Source organism: Euprymna scolopes, chromosome 9, assembly GCF_053919585.1.
Source record: "Euprymna scolopes isolate OS-2025 chromosome 9, ASM5391958v1, whole genome shotgun sequence".
Lineage (NCBI taxonomy): Eukaryota > Metazoa > Mollusca > Cephalopoda > Sepiida > Sepiolidae > Euprymna > Euprymna scolopes.
In genome coordinates this window covers 92,771,571-92,791,117 of record NC_136490.1, presented here as the reverse complement: position 1 = coordinate 92,791,117, position 19,547 = coordinate 92,771,571, and the positions used below count along the sequence as shown (strand labels likewise).

The 19,547-nt window shown below is 31.8% G+C and overlaps 1 pseudogene; it reads left to right on the top strand.

The window, feature by feature from the left end:
- The first annotated feature begins 748 nt into the window (after window positions 1-748).
- Window positions 749-882, top strand: LOC145285419 (U2 spliceosomal RNA; annotated as a pseudogene).
- The last annotated feature ends 18,665 nt before the right edge of the window (window positions 883-19,547 follow it).

Below are 19,547 nucleotides of genomic sequence, written 5' to 3'. Positions count from 1 at the left end.
AGCAGTTTGCTGACTCTGGGGACACCAGACGATTCTTTGAAGCCACAAAAGTGGTATACGGTCCCAGCTACCGTTCTCTGACCCCCCTTCGGTCTAAGGATGGGCTCACGCTGCTGAAAGGGAGAAATAACAAATAGATGGAAAGAGCATTACGAGGATCTTCTGAACAGGGACACCACTCCAGAGATGGAGGCCCTTGAAAAACTCCCCCAACAGCCCATAATTGAGAGCATGGGAGAACCACCCAGTCTGGAAGAGGTGCGGGAAGATGAAAAACAATACGGCGGCTGGTTCTGGCGGCATCCCAGCAGAAATCTTGAAGAAAGGTGGGCCTGATCTCAGACACATCCATGCCCTGCTGCTCAAAATATGGGAACAAGAGAAAAGTCCTGCACAACTAAGAGATGCCCTAGTTGTCTCCATCTTTAAGAAGACCTTAGTAAATGTAGGGGAAACCCTTCATACCTATTGTCACTACCCAGCTCCCCTACTCCCCGGGGAGCTGGTTCCCATTTCTCCTTCACTCCTCACATTAAAAGTCGGCCTTGTGTCTAATTTTCTCGGTGGGGGAGCAAATAAATACCAACCCCACGTATAAGACCTTGGTCAATGTAGGGGCAACCCTTCATACCAATTGTCACTATCCAGATCCCCTACTCCCCGGGGAGTTGTCCCCATTTCCCCTTCACTCCTCACATTAAAAATCGGCCTTGTGCCTAATTTGCTCGATGGGGGGGGGCAAACAAATACCCTTTTCTTGGCCTTTTGGTCAAGATCAAAGTATAGTATCTGTTCTTACTACATGCTGTACTTATGTTTGTAACTTTGTGATATAAGTGGGGGATCACTTTTCTTTATTAATTAAATGTAAAATGATTCCCCATTTAACAACCAGTCAGTCTCAAAGCCATTCAAGTCATTCTCCAGCTCATTTAAGTTGTTTTTGAAGGATTACAGTAATTTTTTAAGCTTTCAACTCATTCTTAAGGTCAATCAATTGATACTTAAGTTCATTAAAGTCATTTTAAGTCATTTACTTTTTATTTATTTAAGTCATTTTCAGCCTATTTTTCGGTCATTTTCGTTTATCTTTAAGAATTTAATATCAATCCTACATTCACGCATTCATTCATTACACGAGAGCACGCGACTAATGGCTATCGACCTTGTTTCTGATATCACCATGTTTTCTCACACTTTTCTGTTTCACATAAAAGTGGCTCTGAGTCACCATCGTGGAAGCAAGCGCGGATAAAATATTCTTGTTTTCCAATCGAAAAATCTACTTTGACGTTTTCTCATTCCCTTTCAACTCCAATGTTTATTTTGAGCGTATCTGTGCTACTCCACAAATCAGTTTTATTTATTTTTACAATCTCACACAATTATGATCGAATTCCATCAACATATTCCTTATTAAATCACCAAACTCAACCTTGCACAGTTTTCGTCACAATTAGTATTAACATAATCTAGCCTACGTCCACAGGGACAATTTCATTAGACACATTAATTTCAAAAATAGGATTTTATAAGAGAATTGGTATTTTTACGACCTGCTCCAGCGTAGTATAAACACCTCCAACCTCTCCATGTTAAGAACGGCTTTCGGAATAAACTTTCCCAACCTCGAAAGCCGTTGTAATATGGGGCGGTGGGGGTGTTTATTCCGAAAGCCGTTCTTAACATGGGGAGGTTGGGTTTTTTTTATACTAACCTGGTACAGGTCGCAAAAATACCAAAGAATTTTGGTTGTTTTTGTTAAAAAATAGGTTTTCTTTTTTTGCTAATTAATTCTCGTAGAAACCTATTCAATAAATGTTACGAATTATACTAAATTTGAATGTTCTATAATTTTTTATATTTCGATTTTTAAGCGATTATTTAGGGTTCAAATGACTATAATAATTTTCATTCTAATTAAACAAATGCAACACTATTAATAATTTTCATTGCGATTCTTTGAGATTAGATTTCATAATTTGTGTTTTCATTCTTTTTGCGGACTGTTATCCTCATCTTCATAGTTTTTGTTGTTTTCACCATATTTCGGCTGACTCATCTTCTGACCTTCTTCAGGTGGTTAACCATTACAGGATAAAAATGCTGAACCTTGTAACTGTATCCCCAGTAATTACTGCTTTCCATAGTTGTTGTTGTCTTACCGCGTTTTTGGTCAATTAATTCTCTAGCCTGCTTCGGATAGGATTGAAACCGCTATCTTTAGACAATGCTCACCTGGAACCGTAGAGACTTAACGCTTTTATCCACTGTGGGGCTCGTGGACACAGTTGGTGAGACAACAACAACAACTATGAAGATGAGAATAACAGTGCGCAAAAGAATGACTACGCAAACACTATTTGTTTCAAAGTAAATACACATTTTAAAATTAGTTAAAACAAAAAATATTCACGTAAGTAGAAGAGTAACTTATCTTGCGTTTGGTAATGTTTATTCGTTGTATATTTAGTTTGCACTTCTCTTTTGTTTTATCAGCTGTTGTAAAACTTCCCGGATTAGAGAATAACAAAATAAAAAAGAAAAATGGGAGCGACAATTATACTTTTAATAAAATAAAAGGAGGAAAAAAAAAGAGAGGATAGCAATTAAAAGTGGAAATTTCAAAGAATAGAACACATTATGCGAAAAGAAAGAACTCGACAGAAATCTTGAAAGACAGGGGAAGAACAAATAAATATAATGAATAAATTGCGAGTCTGCAGTCATACTGTGAAGCTTTCTCGTCGCTTAAGTTGTATAAGCTGATGGTAAGAAGAAGCAGAAACTAAGAGAACGCCTGTGGGAGAAAAAGAAAGAGGCAGGTGTCGCGCCGAGAATCCGCCCGCCCGTGAGATCTTACCGATTAGATGCAACTCCGCCCCAAACGAAACCAATGGCAGGTATCGCTTCTAATTCATTGCCTCGTTTCTTCTTGGGGGAGGGGTAAACAGTCGGTGGGGAATGAAGGCGGGAAGATAAAATGATGTGGGGTTTTTCTGTAAATAGCAGAATACCATTCCTTTCCTCTATGTATATCTATCGAACTATCTATCTAATGGATCAAGCATTACACCCCCCACACGCATATATATATATATATATATATATATATATATATATATATACATATATAACTACCTTATATATATGTAAAAACATGTAAACAGATAGATATCAGCTAATATAATATGAACCAGAGAATTGATATATTTGCTCTTTCTCTCTCTATCCATGTAAAGAATGTGCCTATATATATATATATATATATACATATACATATACATATAATTATTTTTTACTATAATAATTAAATACCTACAGACACTAGCGTTTCATCCTTTCGGGAATCTTCAGTGCAGGGTGTCACGATTACTACCAGTCGAACGATTCGAACCCCGTATCACGAGACATCTCTGGCTGGATTAGCGGAGACCTAATCCATTCGGCTACCATTAACCGCTTGAAATAACGTTGAATTTTAAACATCTTAATTTTAAGTCTTCATTTACGCCAGACAGACAGTGATCTAATCGTTATACGATGATCTACGCATAAGAGCTAAATTGACCGACTTTTAATTCAACTGAAAGTGCTCAACGATAAGAAACGAATTTCTTAAAGGGGCTGTCATATATATATATATATATATATATATATATATATATATATATATATATATATATATATATATATATATATATATATATATATACATATTGATATGTATGCGTAATTGATAATATTTAAAGACAATATTATATATAAAAAATATACAAATATAAATATATTAGTATCTGACAAGACCACAGGGGAGACAACTGAAACAGCAAAACTGAAGCTGCCTTCCAGGACACTATATATACAAATGTAGGCAAATTCAGGCATGTTTTGTTGGTTTGAAAATATAATTTTTTTAGCTATTGTTATAAAAATTTTGACCATAGAATAATACTAGAATCTTCAAAAAGCCTGCAAATTTTTATGTAGTTTCGCCCAATAGAACCAAAGATATAAGCCTTTCAAAATTCAAAATTCAATTCGGCTATTAGTATATACATATATATATATATATATATATATATATATATATATATATATATATATATATATATATATATATAGAGAGAGAGAGAGAGAGAGAGAGAGAGAGAGAGCGAATGACCTAAATTGCGTAGTGGGGTATGTAACATTTGCTCTTAAAGTTGCACATTAAAGGGATCATCCGACATTCAGAGTCTATTTTTGGAACATTTTCACAGCCATAAAATGTTTCAATCATAGTCATTTGTTTCCTAGTTTTGAATATGAAATATTTGATATTTCCTCCAAAACTCTGGCCTTGATAAACAAGAACTAAAACTTGCTATGGTTTCAAATGATCTGAAATAATAGCAAGTGAAGACTTGATTCCAAATATTTCTCATACGTTCTATCTCCCTTCTTTGGTTTTCATACATTAAGTACAGTTCATAATGTTTAAGGATTATTTGATACTAGAGATATTCATAATCAAACGGTATTTCCAATAAAGGGTAGGTATAACGCACACACACACACACACACACACACACACACACACATATATATATATATATATATATATATATATATATATATATATATATATATATATAATCACCTTGACACATCGGTTCCCGTCAGACCCCCAAATGTTAAGCAAAGTTAAGCCTGGCTAGTACTATATGGGTGACTGTATGTGCTCTCCGCTTATCTCGGTATTGTGTCCAGTCGTCCTGAACTTCTACTTGCCACTGGTATTTAACAACGCGGACTCAGGATGTGTGGTTGGAGATTGTACAACTATTGCAAGACATAAAAAAAACCACACACAGGCAGCCTTACAGCAAATTTATACTGAACATGATAACGTTTCAGATAGATGGTCGGTTAATTTGATGACTGGTTTATTTTTAAAGTCATCGGACGAGAAATTGTTGTTGTAACCAACCATCTGTCTGAAACATTAGCATTTCCAGTGTGGCCACTCTGTAAATTTGTTTACATTAATAATAGTATATCTTGCCCTTCTTTTATGGAGCACTCTTATAAAACTCGATCAATTCACTAGTTATCACCTTTACCTTTAACCTAGTATATATATATATATATATATATATATATATATATATATATATGTGTGTGTGTGTGTGTGTGATTTTCAGAATGTGAGAGATTGTATATAATAAATTCCACAGCCAAACAACGTCGCAGCCCACAAGAGCCGGTTCTTTGACTGTCATGGCTCTTGTGGGCTGCGACGTTGTTTGGCTGTGGAATTTATTATATATATATATATATATATATATATATATATATATATATATATAGTAAACTACATACAGCACTGTTTCGTTGAATCACAACAAATCTGTGTGGCTAGACTATCACGTTGCTCTACCCGTGGATTGAACCTACAGCCATCGTGTTTACAGTCGGCAATTCTAATCATTGGACGATGGATTGGTGCTTGTAAACGACCTCATCTAATGTACATTATATAAACATTCGCCTATCGCTTTTACAGTGCTCGAGTTGCTAGTTTATTTACGAACAGCGAGTCTCGCTTAATAGCCAAATAATATATTTATGCATTTATGTGGTAAATGGTTACTGCACTGTAATCATATTTAGATCAATGATCTCATTAGGCCACTGCCATGATCTGTCTCTCCCTTTCTCTCTCTCTCTCTGTCTCTCTCTCTCTCTCTGTCTCTCTCTCTCTATATATATATATAATTATTACTATAATTATTTTTAATATATATATATATATATATAGTTAGTAAGTAGGTTAGTTAGTTATAAAAATATATATGGCGATTAAGCTACACTGAATATCCCGCGTTTCATCCACTCTAGGACTCTTCAGGCTTGTGCGCATAAGCCTGAAGAGCCATACAGTGGATGAAACGCGGAATATTCAGTGTAGCTTAATCGCCATATATATTTTATAACTAACTAACTAGCTCTACCGATGTATTTTGAAGTAAATACTTAAAGTTTACGCATAAATTTATACTTTCGTATATTAATTTATGTGAGTAAATGAAGTAGTTATATATATATATATATATATATATATATATATATATATTATGGCTATATAAAGACTAAATCTAAACTTGTTCGAAAACATTATTTATTTAAGATTGTGAAATTAAAAAATAAAAATGAATATGTCAGCTGACCGGTTTCGAAGCTCGCTCAACTTAAATCGAGCTTACACATTCATTCAGCTGATACATTCATTTTTATTTTTTAATTTCACAATCATAAATAAATAATGTTTTCGAACAAGTTTAGATTTAGTCTTTACATAGCCATAATAAAATGTTGTACCCCGCAAAAAATATTTATATATATATATATATATATATATATATATATATATATATATATATATATATGTGTGTGTGTGTGTGTGTGTGTGTGTGTGTGTGTGTGTGTGTGTGTGTGTGTGAGAGTGTGTGTACTATGTGTTGTACTTGTAAATTTTTTATACTTACATATCGGTAGGTAAAATCTGTTATTAAAGAGTTTGTGTTTTTTTCCTTGAACTTAAAAATAAAAGAACAACAACAACAACAACAATGATAATAATAAGAAGAAGAAGAAGAAAAAGAAGAAGAAAATAAAATGAGGAAAGAAATAGAAAACTTGAAAGTAGAAAAATAAAGAGAAAAACAGTTTTTAATTTCAATCCAAAAGTTACACGAAAATCTATGATGCAATTGAAGAACATCAACAACAACAATAATAATTGATAACAATGATAATAAAACAATAATTAATAATAATAATAATAATAATAATAATAATAATAATAATAATTGACACAACAACAACAACAATACTAATAACAACAATAACAATAAAAACAATAACAACAATTATAATAATAATAATAACAATAATAATAAAAATAATAATAATTGACATAACAACAATAATAATCACAACAACAGTAACAAAAACAACAACAACAACAACAACAACAATAATAATAATAATAATAATAATAATAATAATAATAATAATAATAATAATAATAATAATAATCACAGAAAATATGTTGCCATGACTACTAGACAAACGAATATAAGAAACTAAATGGGAAGATCAGCTTATCTGGTTACGGTTTAGAAAAAAAAATGCCATTAAAAGACAAATAAGAAAAAGATGGAAACTAAGTTGTTCTTCTCTTGTCAGATCCGATTTGTTAAGTTCGCGGCGAAGAAGAAGAGAAAGGGGAAAAGGGTGATGTTTTATTGTTTTTTTAAAGACTTATCTGAAAAATAGCTGCAATCTCATTGGTTGTTTGGTCTACACAGATATTAAAATGTAGGGGTGATTAGTGCGGGATTAGGAATATATATTCTGTTTCAGTGAACTAAATAGATAGATTAATACAAACATATGAAAATGTATATATATATATATATATATATATATATATATATATATATATATATATATATATATATTAGCAGGAAACGCGACGTTGCCCGGGATTTAGTGAGTATCAACGAATGTTTCACACTCCCATATTTTATTATCATCGAAATCGGTGAAATCGCTCATTTGTCAATCAAATAGATTAATTGCCTGCTCTTATTGGGGACCCACCGCGTTGCATCAGGAGCAAGCTGCGCATGCGTCCTCGCAGTGACGTAGTCCACAATACATTGCTGTCTACATTGCACTCGAGTGAACCTACTGCTAATTTAATGAAAAAATAGTTTTATATATAATGGCTTGAATTAAATTTTAAAATGCAGAGAGCAAGTATCATGGATCAATTATGCTCTAAACAGAAACATTCATTTCGAACACGCCTCTGTCATCTATATATCTATAAAAGTGAACGTGTCTGTGTGTCTGTCTGTGTACATTTCCCTACACAATATCTCTGTCAATTTTCAGTCTACAGACTCGAAATTTGATATACAGGGTACTGAGATTTGGGAAAATCTTTGTAATCCGTTTTCGGCCAGATATTTGGCTGTTAAGGGGTCAAAGTTCAACGATTTGACCTTTGAGAACTCTATCAAACTACTCCGCCAATTTGGGTATAAACAATTGACATTTTAGATATAGGTTCTTTGGAAATGGATGTAACTTAATAACTTGATTTGAGGCCAAAAGAATAAATGTAAAGGGGTCATGGTGAAAGTAAATTTGACTTCTGCGGTCTCTACCAAATTACTCAGACAATTTCTGGTCTAAACATTTGAAATTTTACATGAAGGGTATTCAGAGATAGGGCAAGCTTTTTAATCGGTTTGGGTCGAAAATTTTTGTTACCAATATATAAATGTATGTATGTATTTGCATTCTGCCTAAAACTTTTGACAGAGGCGACGGATTTTTACAAAATTAGTATCGTTTTGAAGTTCGACCTTCGAAAAATTGGCTAAAAACATTAATATCTTCACCTTAAACTGCACTTTTCTTTACAGAGGGGGGTCGCTTTTTTAGCCGATATTTTTTAAAGTCACCCTCTCCTTTCGATTGTCTAGCCTTAATTAAAATCTACGTCACTTCCGGTTTGGCGGTGGTCGTAACAGCAAAGACCTCAGGTTTTTTCCCCGTTCGTTTCCTCCTTCGCGGTACGGGCTCGAGCCTGCCTTCCTACTGCCACTTTTTTTTTTTTTTTTGCTCTACACACACATTCAAACACCCGGGCAACGCCGGGCTTAAATGCAAGTATCAAAGAATCTAGTGTTGATTTTATATGTCGGGCAGGTCTACTTGTGTGGTGATAACACTTCTCAAATGCACTTGTGATGTTAGGCTGTATAAGGCGTTAACTTTAGTCAAAATCGCCTGTTCATTGGATTTTTTCGATTATTGATTATCGATATTTATCAATTGTCGACATTTATTGAAGACATTTCTGTAAACTAGAAAATGCTTATTTCGGCTCTGAGTACTGTGAAAACATATCCTAAATGTGCACATATTTTCTCAAACGTAAAAATGCACTTGTTGGGATGATCTATGGATTTTAGTTTTGCTGGAAGTTTAAAATCAATAACTATTTTTTATTTCATTATTTCTACCAATAATGGAAGATTTTTTTTTAAACAAAATCAAATAAAAAAAGGGAATTTAAGGAATCGTTTATGACATTGGAAAATAGGGGCAGATGTTTCCGATTTCAGTACACGCAACAGTTATTATTTTTTCCGATTCTCGATTCCGAATAATCGTCCCAGCACTAATATATATAATTTAAATCAATAATTGTGAAAGGTTGACCAATTACTCGCACCAACGGTTGTCAAAAGTTGCAAGTTAATTCAATTTTATACAAGCTGCGCACCATATGTTTTATATATTGCTTTTCCATATGTTACAACAGTTATAAGGTTAATTCAGTTGCATATTGGTTTGGAAAAAAGGCATTTTATTAATTAACTATTATTTTTTCATTATGTTTTAATCCAAGGATTATTTTGCTATTTATATGGTAAAAACTTCTTTCGTCGTAATATTGTTTAACTTCCTATTCAGCATTTTATTGAAATGCTCTTTTCTTACTAGAACTAAACTGTAATGTGATTTTTTTTTTGCTTTCAAATGAAAAGAGAACTTAATTCGTTCTTCTTTTTTTCTTTTTTTTCCTTTCGTTGAGTGTAACCTTAAACGACTATTTCCCATTTTCACTACCAAAATATCAATATATATATATATATATATATATATATATATATATATATATATATATATATATATTGATATATATATATACATATATTTGGTAAAACTGGTAATTAGTAAAAACCTGAAGAGAGTGCTCAATACTATTGCAGAGCAAATATGTGTTTTATTTTTTATTATCGTTATATATATATATATACATAAATACTTCTAATTAATTTATATATATATATATTTCTAATAAATTTATATATATATATATATATATATATATTTCTAATTAATTATATATATATATATATATATATATATATATATATATAAATTAATTAGCAATATTATATATATTTCAATTAGTATACTTTTTTAAGCAATAGAGATTCGGCAAAGAAAATTATTTTTTTCATAATTAAGTTCATACAAATCATCCAGGTATTTTCAAATGTGCCGCATCAAATATATAGTAAAATAATTAAATAAAATGCCACATAAAGTGTTAGCAAGAACGATATACAAAAATCTAAAAAAAAACAAAACAAAAAAAAACAACTGACACAATGATTCACTATCTTTAATACTAAAATCAAGAAGTTTGTCGAACAATTATTATTTTACTATTAAATATTTATGGATGAATATAAATATATATACACACATTAATATTAAAAAAATATGCAAAAATCTTGTATATAAAAATATACTAATATATATATATAAATATATATATATATGTATTCATTTTGTTTGTTCATCCTTCTGAAACTTATTGATAATTTACAATTATTAATATTTATATTCAATATATATATATATTTATATATATATATGTATATATATATAAACATGTAAAAAATTAAATAAACCTTATATAAAAATTCTATACACAGTTATTAATATTAATCGAAGAAATATGAACTTTACTATAAGAATGCAAAATAATAAACATATCTATTTGGTAGTCATAAAGATTTATAATAATATACATATATATTATTTGGATATACAATTTAGAAATGTGATCGAAACATGTTCTGATAATATGTCGTAAAATAATATATATATATATATATATATATATATACAAAACAAAAAATATATATAAGAAGTTTTTATTCATAAAAACATTATTTTACGACATATATATATATATATATATATATATATATATATATATATATATATATATATATATATATATATATAAGGTTACATGCCTGTCTATTTATCTATTTAGCTCCATATTTTCAAATTCTATCTCCACCAAAACTAAAAGTTGCAGGGCGTCGTTCGGAGCCTAAAATGATTGGATTTTTTACGGACCGTTCTTTTACGGACATTTAGCAGCTTAAAATAGTTTTTAAGGGCATTTAGCAAAAGTCGGTTTAAAATTGCAAAAATCGTCACACATGTTGTACATTCATCTTAGTTTATTTTTAATTTTTAATTTTAAACCAGTTCATATGTGTGTCGGTTTGATGCAGTGGTAACCTCACTAGCTTTGAATGCTAGAGTTTTGATTATAGCTGATGACACCCAAAGATTTTTTTTTACTTTGGAAATCAGGACTCTTTTATAATATATACGAAATCTGAACAAATTAAAATATCATATTTAAGTGTATCTTACGACCGGGCAAAGCCGGCTTCCCCTTGTTTATGCACACATATATATATATATATATATATATATATATATATATATATATATATATATATATAGCGATTATATCTATATATTGCAATTATATATATATATATATATATATATATATATATATATATATATTGCAATTATATCTATATATTGCAATTATATATATAAATACATATATATATATGTATCAAAATCTATATAATGAGTACATTGATCTAAAAAGCCTACTTTTCTACTTTTTCTATTTAAAAATCACTAAATCGAGCTTTTTAATATACTCAGTCATGAGTATGCGAGCAACTCAATAAAGTTTAACTAATTCATATCTACTTTGAAAACGATCTTTTATTATTTAATTATTCATTTTTACGGTTTTTTTAGTGATTAGATTCATTAAACTATTACACTCAGTTATATGTATGCATATTTTCTCCATTTTGCATAATTTTATAGTTATTAGGATGAACACGTTCAAGTGCATGCACATGTATTTTTATGTATTTGTATATATTTATAAAGTGACTTTGCTTGTATGTATACGGAGGATCCGTATCAAACTCCTCTAAATTTTTGGCCTACAGACTTACAAACTTGATATATAGGGGATTTGGACTTGTGGGACAAATTTGAGTTAGTTTTTAGCGGTCAAAGCTAACTAGTAACGAGTCAAAATAAAATAAAAACATTGACGTTGGGAGTACTAAGTCGGATAATACCTGTTGCTTTTTCCGCATTCGCAAATATACAGCAATTACAGGTTTAATAACGTCATTTTTGTAAGTTTTGTATACGTATGGATTTAGATATGGAGGTAACAGATAAAGCTGGAAAGCTATATGTTATGGTTTCGATTTTGCTGATGTCATCCGTGATATTCTTTTTTACTTTTGCAATCACTACTATGAGTTGGGTACACTACAGGGTGGAACGATAAAGTTGTCGCCCTAAAATAAACAGCACTACAGCTTTATTTTAAAACTTTTATTTAAAAAACTGATTCAGGTAATTTGATTATGTAGTAGAGATATTCGATGTAGCCGCCTTCAGCCTCACTCACCGCCTCCATACGAGTTCGGAACTGGAAGCATGTCTTTCCCACAAGCGTCAACGGGAGGTCGGCGAATACTCGGCGAATGGCAACGATCAGGCGTGTTTTGGTGCTGTGAGAGGTCATGCTTGTGATGTTCTCGACGTACGACCAAAATGAAGTAGTCCAACGTGTTCAGGTTGGGGAGGCGGAGCCACTAAGAGAAGAGTACAAAGTCGTAGCACTCTTTTTGAAGCCAAGCCTGGCTCTTTTGGAACTTGTGGGTCGGCGCTGAGTCCTGCTGCCACACTAAGGATCTGTTAGCGGTTACCTGATTGCACAAGGGGATCACCACACTCTTCACCATATCTAAATATTCTTTGGTGTTGACTTTCAAGCCGACTTCGAAGATTTGAGGTGGCATGATGTGGCCCTCACTTGTAATAACACCAAAGATCACAACCCTGGCCGGAAGTTTGTTTTCATCACCCTGGGTACGTTCCTATTATTCGTGGCAATTCAGCATTTTGAGGGTTCTGGCAATGATCTTGTTGTCATATCTTGTATATCGGTAGAGAACATGAGTTGTACATCGGCGCGTCTCCGATCTCGCTCGTTGAACATTGTGTCACTTTCTGACGTGATAGAAGACCCCTATCGCTCTTGGGGGTTGTACACAACTGGCCAATTAATAGTTTGCTTGCAAGAAAAAAAAAGAAAAGAAAACCGGTTTTCATCAAACGGAAATGGAATCATGTCGTCTTTTCTAGGCAACAATTTTATCGTCCCATCCTGTACTCGTTAAGCAGTTTAGGTTTGCGAACAGGTTATTTGTTCGAGTCACCAGCTCTAGGATAGATGTCAACCAGGACTAAAAACGCATCTTTTCCCTATTTATTTGGTGCTAAGACGTATGAGGTCGGTAGCACGGCTTTAACACCAGTTTTCCTCCTAGATGGATAACCTGGGGAGATTTACACGTCCATCAGCTCCAACAGGGGTGGCCCTGGGTTCTAAACCAGGTATTTCTGCGCCATGGAATAAGGTGTTAAGATTAAATGACTTCATACTAAGCATATATATCTTGACGGAAAAGTTACACTCTTCAACGAATTGAAATAGAATGTACACTGCGAGTGAAAATGGGGATAAGTACAAAGCATGGGTGAAAGCATTTAATTCAGCAACTATAAGATTTCGAAGGGAAATTAAGATATTGTTAAAATTGTTAATAGATTAGTAGTAGAAGAATAATCACGTTGACACACCGGTTCTCATCAGATCACCGAAGTTAAGCAACGTTGAGCCTGGCTAGTACCAGGTGGGTGACCATTTGGGAATTCTATGCGCTGTGTGTGCTTTCCGCTTATCTTGGCATTTGTTTCCAGTCGTCCTGAACCTCCATTTGCCACTGGTATTTAACAATGTCGACTCAGGAGAGGTGTGGTTGTAGATTGCGCAACTCTTGCCACAAAAAAAACATCCACGCGCAGTGAGTATCCATAGTTTGTCAAGACGCCCTTTTTTTAATAAGAATAAAATAAAATATTAAAGTATGATTCAAAATGATGTTAGAATTTTATATTTAGTTCTCCAGAATGGACTCAGCATCATTTAGTCCACAAAAAAGAAAAAATAAAGGGCTATACACTAATATAGATTTAAGTAATGATATAGCTGAAATTACCTTTCTATATAAGTGTAACATCAAATAAAAGTTTAAACTATGAATATTCATATCTATTAATTAGATATTAACTTGCGATATAAACATATATAACATCCGTACGAGCAAATACAGAATACCGATATTAAGTATCTTAGTTAAATAATGTTCTTTTAGGTTCTAAAGTTTAAAACAAATATAAATCCCCATTACAATAAATTACGGGAATCTCATTTTTTCTGATCATTTTGGTTTACAAACCAAATGGTTTGAACTATGGTTAAAAATATTGTATTAATGCATTTTAAAATATAATAATGAAGTTAAATATTAAGGGGTTTAACGAGTTAGGTTTATATATATATATATATATATATATATATATATATATATATATATATATATATATATATATATATATATATATATATAATTTTAGTCATTCAATAGAATTAAAAATTTATGACGTGAAACGGTTAAATCGAAATTCTATAGAATAAGGAGTTATAATATTTCAAATGTATTCTTTGTCTTACATAGAATAATTAAAATCTTTTGATTTGAGATTGAAACATTTCACGTTATAAATTTTAAAATTTATAAAATGACTAAAATTTGATTTATTTGCTCTATCTTGTATATCGAGCAATTTTTATTTAGATGAGGTAATACTTATAAAATATTACTGCCAATAATATTTTGTGAGACTTATAATCACAGATTTCCATACTAGTTGAATTTTAGATAATTTAATTCTGATATATATATATGTGTGTGTGTGTGTGTGTGTGTGTGTGTATTGTGTGTGTGTGTGTGAGAGAGAGAGAGAGAGAGAGAGAGAGAGAGCGAGAGTGATAATTTATCCATCAGCAAGACGTTCTTTATACAAAATTGGTGACTTTTTAAAGATCGAGTAAGCGCACATGTATATCAATAGTTATAATTGATTAGAATTACAGCGAGCAAAAAAGAACGAATATACATACATATAAAAATAAACAAACGCTGACTTCCGAGCTTTATTGGACGAAGGGGTAGGGTGGAGATGAAAGTAATTATTCATTGATTTAATCTTACATAAATATTTGCTGAATAGTTTGTCCGGGGGCAAGACGGGATATAAACATATGTGACTACAAGGCCGATCAAAAACGAATATCAAATGACGGTGATAAAAACAAAATGGAGTCGGGTTGCAGAAGAACAGAAAGCAAACCAGTTTGGATACCGTTGCCGCATACGTTAGAAATGTTTTGTTTTTTTAAAATTATTTTCTATTCCCTTCCCTTTATTTATATTAAAATAAGTAAAAAGATAAGGGGAGATTTTATAAAGATAGTGGGACACACGCATTTTCAACCACCCACCTTCCATATTATATATATATATATATATATATATATATATATATATATATATATATATATATATATATATATATATATACTAGCAGGGAAGATCGACGTTATCCGAGATTGGATAATGATCAACAAATGTTCCATCCTCCCATACCTTAATTGTCATCAAAATCATTGAAATCGTCCATTTTTTAATACAAATCGAATTACTATCCGCTCTTGTTAGGGACACCTCCCCACCCGCAGTGTACCCGGGAAGAAGCTTTATATGTCTCTCCGCAATGATTTAATTCACAGTACATTATAGTCTACATTGTACTGTAGAGAATCTACTGTTGATTTTATAAAATTATCTGTGAATAATGGCAGGTGATTTTATAACCTGGACCTTTCTGTTAGTGCGGTGATAAGACTTCTCAAATGCACCTGTGACGTTAGGTTGTATAAAACTGCTAACTTTGGTCAAAATCAGACTTCCTGCTTTAATCGTATTTTCTATTAGCAATTTTCGGCGTCTCGGGCACATTTTGATACAAAACTCATGTGGGGACACTCCCAAACACATCAAGTTCCTTCGTGTGAAATAATAAAAAAATCAGCCCAGCCGTTTCGGCGTTCAATGCACAGAGTTCTATTTATATAATAACAGAGATATATAGAAATATTGCTTTTCTATTATGCTAATTGGTTTATTTATTACTGTTTATATATATATATATATATATATATATATATATATATATATATATATATATATATATATATATATATATGTGTTTATCATGTACAAAATTAACTTTTTGTTGGTAACATCGGATAGAAATTACATCTGACGAGTTGATGAGAAAGAAAATTTCTATGAAAACGTAAAATCATAGAACTGTCATCCTATAAACGAAACGGCTTTAATGAAGAGATCCAGGATGAAATAAACAAGAGTTATATAAAAGAAAAACTAAGTCTTTGAATTTCAACAAAATTTTGTATATATATATATTCATCGACCTACAGTCCTATTTCGTTGTATCACAACTCATCAGTGCCGCTAGACTAGCATCTCTCCCAAGCCAAGTATTGAACCTAGAACCGTCGTGTTTACAGTCGGCAGTTCTCCCACTCGACCACAGAAGCGACGCCCACAAACAACTCGTCTGAATGTTTATTTAAATAGACATCCGCCACCACATTTACAGTGCTCAAATCGCCTGTTTGTAAACAAGCAAACAACGAGCTTCGCATTTTTCAGCCAATTAAGTAGCAGGTGAGGTTATTTACGAAAGTGCTCTACCCAAAGAGAGAGGCTTAAAATATATTTGTAGTCATCGATATACACTCCTGTTTCGTTGTATCACAACTTATCAGTGCCGCTAGAATAGCATCTCTCCCAAGCCAAGGATTGAACCTAGAACCGTTGTGTTGACAATCGGCAGTTCTCCCACTCGACCACAGAAGCGACGCCCTCAAACAACTCGTCATGAAATGTAAAATGGAGGCGGGTAGACGTTTCGCCCGTTTTATGCGGGCTTTCTCAAGAGTGATGGGCAATGACGACAGGGTCGGATGTTTAAGTTTATATATACTAATGGGGAGAGTTTTTATGTAAATTAAACATGTATATACATATATACAGTTTATGATGGTTGTAAAAAATTATAATAACCAACTAAGTTTTAAGGTCCATCACAAAGTAACTAATAAAAATGATTACATACACTTCTCATATCGCAATAATAAAGTAAAAAAAAGTATTATAAGTGGGTTTTATCTCAGAGCCCTGAGAATTTGCAGCAAAGAACATATAAATGTAGAATCTGATTGCAGAGAACACACCTTTCAAAATTTGCAATACCCTCAATATTTTTTTACTAAACGCGAAAAGAAAGGCTCTTAAGATTTATTGTAACCGGAATCAAGACAATCCCCAAAATAACCAAACACAAGGCAAGAAATGAATTATGCACAATAACAGCGCCATTTACAAAAATCTAAACAACATCGACATCCAAATAATATCATAAAACACCTCCTTGACATTTAGAGATCTAACCTGTACATCTGTATCTGACACGAATACTAAAAGCAAAGCCGATGTATACTCGATACTCTGCCTTGATTGCGGCAAAATATACATAGGAGAAACGCAAACCGATCTTTATAATAGGTTATATAAACACAAAAGAGGTGTGAATAATACTTAATAAAACTTAATGTAGTGAATAACACTTAATAGTATTTCCTGTCACATGATGGAGAATGATCACCTTTTTCGACTTTCATAATACGACTCTCCTCAAACACATACATAATAAATCAACACGTCGTTTAATTGAATCTGCTTTCATTTGCCAATCTACTAATACTATTAAGCAAAGAAAAGGTTCCTTTCATATTTCTTCCAATCTGTCAAAAATCATTATCAATGAAAACAATTTAGATACAGGAGAAACCTAAATACTCCCGTCCATATTTCTTAAAAAAATTTTTTATGTATGTACATATATATATATATATGAGTGTGTGTGTGGGGGGGGTGCACTATCACATTTTCCTGAAACGATAAGGATATAATTTAATGTTTCTGACCAAAATAATTAATTATGCTATTGAATTTGATTACAAAATGTTATGTAGTACTATTTTATAATATACATTGCATATATATATATATATATATATATATATATATATATATATATATATATATATATATATATATATATATATATATATATATATATATATACCATACTTTGGAGTAATTGCGCCAAGTCCAGTGTAATTGCGCCAACTAGCTAAAAGTGCTCTTTTGACAACCACGCATATAAAGAGCACTTTTTTTATTTGGCGCAATTACTCCAAAGTACGGTATATATATACCCGTTCACTTACACCTTTCACGACGTGATGTCCCTCAACAAATAAGGTTGTTCCGAAATCATGTCTGGGGAGTCAGCTAATTTCAGTTAATGTTTGTAGATGTGATATCTACCGCCTGCATACGAGCAGTAACTATCTTAATTGTATAGGACGCGTTGCTTGTCACATCGTGGAATGTAGAACTGGATAAACACATAAGAATTTAAAAAATTGAGGCATAGCCAATAGATTGCGCCGTGGCCCATATGGTTAGGTCGTCAATATTGCACACTTGATGAGTTCGACGACCTGGGTTCGCGCCTATGTCGGAGCACGTCACTGATAAGATGCAGTACATCGAAATCCACTTTGGGTCTGGCGTTGTCCGTTGTCGATTCAATTGCTTGATTCTATCTAATTCTGAGTTCTAACTTTATCGTGAAAGGTGTATGTGAACGGGTATTTATATATCTATCTATAATCTCCTCTTAATGTCTAATATACATATGTGTGTGTGCTTGTGTAGGCGTAAATTCGTATAAACATGATTGTAATCGTATATTTGTATATATATATATATATTTGTATATATATATATATATATTCAGATGTTTACACTTGGTATGTTCACTATACAGATATATTCATATGTTCAGACTTTGTTTAATGCTTTAAAAAGGACAAGTTCTGGATAATTTTCTTACAGAATATCTGAATATATATATATATATATATATATATATATATAAAGATCTATATCTATGTATATATATAAATATATGTATAGATATAATTATTGTACATTATATATATATATATATAATGTACAATAACGTTACAATATTTTTTTCCATATTTATTAAATAAGTTAAACAATAAATACCATTCAAACGTAAATATATACAATAATATTACTAGATTAAAAATATCCAAACTTTGTTCAATGTAACCGCCAATAACCTACTGGAAACGCTTGATGAATGCTCAACATGAGTCACGAATGATTCTTGTAGGAATTTGGCCTATTCCTCAATTAATATCTTGTTCAGAACCTCCAAATTGGTATTATGGGAAGCTGAGACTTTACTTTCTAAGATAGACATAATACCAAAGTCTAACAGTTTGAGGTCTGGAGATGAAAGCCATTCTTCCTTTGAAATGAATTTCGGAACATTCTTCTGAAGCTAATCTTGTATTCTTCTTTCGTTCCGTGTAAAAGAAAGAAAGAAAGAAAAGTGAGGTTAAGTAAATAGTTAATAACGTTATTATTATATATTATAACGTTACTAACTAGTAACGC